At 43.2% G+C, this 6,552-nt stretch overlaps 1 long non-coding RNA gene across 1 annotated transcript; it reads left to right on the top strand.

The window, feature by feature from the left end:
* The first annotated feature begins 220 nt into the window (after positions 1–220).
* LOC146437845 (uncharacterized) lies at positions 221–1,678 on the top strand. The gene is made up of 3 exons (XR_014851989.1): positions 221–332; positions 623–778; positions 897–1,678. It is a non-coding gene; the product is annotated as an uncharacterized LOC146437845 (long non-coding RNA).
* Positions 1,679–6,552: the final 4,874 nt, after the last annotated feature.

Raw genomic sequence — 6,552 nt, 5'->3', positions numbered from 1 at the left:
TAGAGCATGAGTATTTCATTTTTTATCTGATGTAATAAAAGTACCAGTATAAGTAGTAGTAGCTTTTAATTATGAGCACTTTTTGTTTTATTGATATATAAGAAGTAATTTAGGGAACTGTTCTATGCAAGTTAAGAAGAAAATTAAAGCAAGAAGAAAATGAAGAATCACAACAATGCTTGCCTTTGTTGTAAGGTTTGTGACATCATTCTCCAGAAGAGAGTGAAAGAGTGTCACAGCAGCCTGAGCTCTCTTGTTTAACTGTGCAATTCAATGCCAGTGACAAATTTCAGAGAGTAACATGGAGATCCCTGGAGATTACTGGAGGACAGGTGATGGCTTCTGTTGTAAAATTTCTCTATAAAATAATTTTATTAGCTTTTTAGAGACAAGCTCAAGACCTTGTTCTTCTTGATTCCCATTGTTCCTAGGGAATGATTTTTGATTTGTATTCATCCAGTGGAAAGAGTAAGAATTCAGAAAACAGCACAATAGAAGGGGTTGAATGATCTTATGACAGAATTTGTAATTTCCTCATCTGAATGAAATCAGAGCAGGGTAAAATTTATCTTGTTCCTGTTCCTAGAAAGAGCAATATTGAAGACTTATTTTTGTCTTTAAGACATGGATACAACGAAAGGGGAACACCTCTGGTGAGACAGGGGCTAGAGAAGCAGCATTTCTGGACAAGAATTATTAGTGCACACAGATACTTGTAACAATTATGATAGACAAAAAGGATATGATAAATATGATACCAAAGAACACTGCTGTAAAGGTAAACCATCAGCCCATCTGTTACAGAATCACATTCTAAGTGCCAACAAATACTCTTTCTTTCAGTTAATGAATCTTAAATTTCTTTGGTTTGATTTTTCTTTTGCATCATTTTATAGTTGAGTCCATGTCTTCTCAACCAGAGCTAATTTGGAGACACCTGTTTTGAAGACCACATTTGAGGAAAAAGTCCAGATACACAATAAAGCAGACAAACCTTTTCCAAAATGAGAATAAAATAAACTAGTTCCCTCTGTGTAGTTCTTCAAGGGTGAAATCTACCCTGACCTGAGGTCTTAAGTGGGATTTAAGTGCTGTCTGAGCCGTGAACTAATATGTTAGAGAGGTGAAGGGGAGGTTTTTGGGTTTTTTTTTCTTTTTCCTACACAAAAAGAAAGCAAAAGAAGCAGTGTGTTATAATTATTGCAAATGCCCAGAGGATACCACGTCTTTGAAAAGGCCAAGATGAAGATGCCCTCTGCTGATATCTTTTATAACTATTGTAAAGTATCTCTATTAGTAAATGTATTAGTTTAGCCAGAGAAAACTTCCAAGAAAAATTGGAATAAAATATATAGCTAGTTGGCAATGGGGTTACTGAGATACTTGCTAGGAAATATGTCCCTGTATGATAGAGCCTGGCTGAACTTATTCCAGAAGAAAGAAGAGTGGACTACCTCACTGAACTATGGTCTGAACAAATCAACCACAGATGTCTCCGTGTGTATTAAAATCTAAAAAGTACAGTGAAGCAAACAAATGATTCCCCTAAATGTCATCTCAGATAACTTTTTCTTCAAGCTAAAAGCAGAAGAACAAAGCAACTGTCATAAAGTAATGAACAGAACTTAAGTTCAAAGTGACATAGAAAAAGAGAGACTGTCATGGACCAAAGCGGGAGTATTAATAACATGCCAGAAGGAAATCTATTCTTAGCCCTCATCTAAAAAAAAAAAAAAAAAAAAAGACAGAAAGGGGTTCCAGTTCTGACCAGCACTGAAAATAAGATGAGAAATGTGAAATCTGTGGAAAGAAGTTTTAAACCCAAATGCTGGCTTTAAATTTAGTAATGGGCTGAAGAACTCAAAACAATGAATTGCAGTGTGCTTTGTAGCTGCTTATTTTCACCAAGCTGTGTAGGTAAACGTCTCTGATTTCACCACACTTAATTTTCAAAGACCCCAGAGCCCCCTGTTTAATTTAGCAGACTTACAGGTTTGGAATCATATCTCATATAAAATATCTCCATGGAGCTTGGCAGGAGATGCAGAAAAATGTTCAAAACCAGACGTTATTCTTCTGAAATCAATAGTTATACTCACCAATGAATTGCATTGCTCAAGATAATATTTTTCTCAACATGGAGGAAATAAGAATCACAAAGATATTTTTTGTTGATCTATATTTAATTTAACAACTTGGCACCCCAAAGACCTTCGTAAATAGATGCTGATAAATAAATCAGGGGCTGATCCAAGCACTACTGAGAGGAATAGAAAGACTCTTGTTTTGTTTGACAGTGTTTGGATCAGTTTCTAAACCTTTTTCAGAAGTGAGATTCTTATTGTCACATTAAAATTCACACCAAAAAAATCTGGTTTTATGAAACCAGCATGTCTTTGATACATATATTCATGGTACTATTTTTAATTGGTTGATGGTGTTTCAGAAGTTGTGAGTGATGAATCAGATGCTGCACTGTTAAAAAACACAAGTCTGCTGAATCTGATATTTTTATTGGGTCAGGCAGGTAATGATGTGGAAATATTTAGCATGTAAGATGAAATTTTGAGCATTGACCTGACTCATAATTTAGGTTCCAGTTTTATTCAGTTTATGTGCTTGCAGGAGTTGTAAATGTCCAGAGTACAGGCCACTGGAAGAGCTTTTCAGTCTGCAGCGCCTTGAGTTTGAAGATGGAGTTGGAGCAGCACACCAAAGGCAGGCAGTTCTATGATGGGGCTGCTGTGGCAGCAGGGGCATCTCCAGGCCCCCTCAAGTCTCATAGCCCTCCAAGCAGAGGAGAATGGAACTCCAGAGGGACAGGACTTGTCTCTTCGGAAGGCTAAGATTGGATGCATGGCCAGAGAATAAGGGCCGAGAGAGAAGGAGCACAGGTAGTCAGCTGAGACAGGTCTGAGGAAATGTGTCAGAGAAGGGACACAAACTCACAGAGTGGACCAAAGTCTCTGTAGGCTCTTGAGAGGAATTCTTGATAGAGCAATGCACCCTGGAGGTCAAGCTCGCAAGGATCTTTGGAGTCCGATAGCAGCCCTGGCCAACAGGCAGGAATAGTCCTCAATCCTGGGTAGGCCTGCTTGAGGCTGCCCAGCAAGGGCAGAGATGTGCCCCAGGGCTTGGTGGCAGCAGCTGCTGCAGCAAGAGCCCCTGGCCCAGGAGGGAGCTGGCGCCACACACAGAGCCCTGCAGGAAGGATGGAGCAGCCTGGAGCTGCAGGGAGTTCTAGTGGCCCAAGGGCAGGACCTGGCACTTGGTCCTGCTGATGGTCCTGGGGCTGCTCTCAGCCCAGCCAGGCAGCCTGGCCAGGCTGTGCAGAGCCTGTGCAGAGCCTTTGCAGCCTGCAGCAAGCCCCACTCCCAGCCCACTTGGTGTCCTCCCCACTTTGCTCACGGCAGACTCGAGCCCCTCCTGCAGACCATCAAGAGAGAGATTCAACAGCACCAGGCCCTGCTGCACTTATCCCTGATGAACACCACTGGAGACTGGACACCAACGAGAAGGATGGAGAGAGGGATGCAGCACCTGGATTGCCCAGCATGGCCTGGACCCAGCAAGGAGCCACTTCTGGAGGCAGCCTAGAGGGCTTCCCTGATGCCACAGTGTCCTGCAAGCACCGTCTGTGGCCACCCAGACAGCTCCCAGGGCCTCTGGGGTTCCCCTTGGCACAGTGCAGACAGGGATCGAATCCAAGCTTCCTTGGAAGATGGAGGCAGGAGAATATTGCCCACTGTCTTCTTTCCAGCTGCCCTCCATACTCTTGCAAATACTGCTGGTACACTCAGGCTCTCCACTCCAGAACATCTGGAGCTCCCATGCAAACCCATCAATCACTGTGTCCCCTTTCAGATGGAATATTACGAAAATGATGCACCAATTTGTAGAAAATGTGAACTTTATTAACTTCACTACTCTCAAAATCTACAGCTAGGGATGACTAGGAGACTGCAGGGAGAAAAGTTTATGCCTTAAAAACACCAGCTTCTGGAACTGGAACACAAAGGGAAACTTGAACCTGCAGAAAAGGTGGCAGGGATTCCTACGACTAGGAATGGGGATTTGTCTGAGGCCTAAGCTGGGTAATGTCGCAGTGCCCTGGCTGAGCACTGCTCACACTTCCCCCATGGCAATCTGCACGCAGAGTGCTGCACTGGAGCTGGAGAGTCAACGCTGAGGGGAGGCTTGTAGTCTCCTCCTCTTCCAGATGCCCCCTTTGGCTGCTGTCTTGGCTATGTGCAGAGAGCAGTGGCACAGGCACAGCTGCATCAGGTCTCAGTTGTGCCTCAGTAGCTGCAGCAGCTCCCTGGGGCAGCCATGTTCCCGGGAGCAGCACAGCTCTGCATAGGCCAAGGGGCCCTGGCGCTTTCCTGCAAGACAAAGCACAGGAATCCTGATGGAAGGGGCAGAGGGACAGAGTGGGGCTGAGGCCTCTCGGGCTGCCTTTGGGCTCTCTGCGAGACACTCAGGCCTGGCTGGGCTGCCCTGGGCAGAGGCTACAGCAAGAAGAGCTCTGGCTGCCTCTGCCTGGTGGTGTCCCTGGGGTTCAGCCCCTGAGCCTGATTCCTGCCCAGAGGCTCAGTCCCCCTCTGCCACAGGGCTTTGGCCAAAGGGCTGCCCAAGAGGCCCAGCAGCCTCGGGATCTGCGCAGCTCTGCTCCTCCTTGGGGGCTCTCAGGGCTCACCAGACACCTGCTTGGCTCAAGGCCTTGGTGGCTCCCAGCTCCCAGCACTCTCCTGCTTGCTTGACCACCCTCCCTCACCTCTCTCCAGCATCTTTGCAGCCAAGGACACTGCTCTAATTTTAGGCCATTCCAAGGGTCTGCTTTCTTTCTTTGTACATATCCATTAAAGAAGAGAGCATTGGTTCAGGAAAGAACTCCTTACTGGAATGGACGATTTGTCCAAGACTAAATGTCAATAAATAGACCAGGAAAAAGATAGTGGCTGGAAAGAGAAGAGGATTCATAATGTCTGATGTACAGGGTTCTGGAAGAGCTTTTCAGACAGCAGTGTCACGAGTTTTAGGATAGAGTTGTGGCAGCGCACCACAGGCAGTGCTGTGATGGGCCTGCTGCCACAGCAATGTCAAGAAAATGTGAACTTTAATAACTTTACTCCTCTCAAAATTTAGAACTAGGGTGTGAGAAGTCTACAGGATGAGAATCTTATGCTTACAAAAAGGTTCAGCTTTTTGGAACTTGAACACTAAGGAAAACTTCATTGGGGGAAAAGGTGGCTGGGAATCCTATGGCTAGGAATGGGGGTCTTCACTAATGCCTATGATGGGGGATGTCACAGTGCCTGGCTGAGCACTGGTCACACATCCCCTGTGATGACTGCTACCATAAGGTAACAGAGAAGTGCTTTAATTTGCTCTAACTCTTTCCCTTTAACCTCCTTTTCACCATAAAGTTCTTGCATGGAATTTCATGAATAAAATCACAAAAGAATGGACTTCATTGTCACATCTGATATGCTGTCTTTGAGCCCAATTTATTTTAAATGACCTGGAAAAAAATCTGTGGTTGGCTGCATAACCACATTAATTGTAAAGTTAGGAGATTCTAGCAAAAATAGAGGATGAATATCATTCAAACAGTATCCTTTTACATTAAACAGAATTGTGGGAAGGATGAATTTTGTTCCTGTTTTTTTGTAAGATTCAGGGGAAGAATCTTAAAGTACACTTATCCAATATAAGTATTGATTAAATTTTCTTTTTTTTTCTTGCATCCTGACTAAATGAGCTAAATTGGATAATATTTTAATTCTTCAGGCCGATTAATGTAGTTATATGAGAGATGTTTTTTGGTCTTTATCTTATTTTTAGGGTTTTTTTTTTAAATACTGAATTAATAGCTTTAAAGAATAAAGGAGTTGTGAAAAAAATAGATGGTTTTTATAATAGTAAATAGCCTTTGTTTTGAAATACAAAGAAACCCAATATGACAAGCCTTCTAGTTACCGATTTGTTCCAATATCCATCTGTCCATCATGAAAGACAATCTGCACAGGTACCTCAAGCACTGTATAACAGAACATCTAAGATTTCTACTCCTGGATTAATATTTTTGGCTTTGGGAGGCATAATGCAACCATCCCCTTATTGTCTATTAATCCCAGAAAGAGCTGGCAAACTTTCCTAACGTCATAATGGAAAGCTGTCGGTTATGATTGTGTTTCAAATTAGGTGATGCCTAACAATGAGGTAATCTCTCAAGCACTGGAATTCCAAACAGTCCCAGAGCTTGTGGGAAAAGTTCCTCTTAATGAGGCAACATTTCCAACACTTGTCTGTGTGCAGGAAGTCCATCTAGCATTTGTGCCAGCATCCAGAGGTTCCAAATACAGCTGTATGTTATAGCATCTGGTTTTAAGTACAAGTAACAATTGTGTTTTAAATATTGTCCCAGACTGATTATATCCTGTGCATCTATATTGCTGTGCTGCTAGCCTGACCAAAAACAGCTACCAGTGCTGAATTGCTTGCCAAATATCCACATACCTATCCATGTGATATTTGTTAAATGCCAAGGCA

The sequence above is a fragment of the Lichenostomus cassidix genome, chromosome 4 (genome assembly GCF_008360975.1).
Source record: "Lichenostomus cassidix isolate B80296 chromosome 4, HeHo_3.0, whole genome shotgun sequence".
Lineage (NCBI taxonomy): Eukaryota > Metazoa > Chordata > Aves > Passeriformes > Meliphagidae > Lichenostomus > Lichenostomus cassidix.
This window is presented reverse-complemented; position numbering and strand designations above follow the sequence as displayed.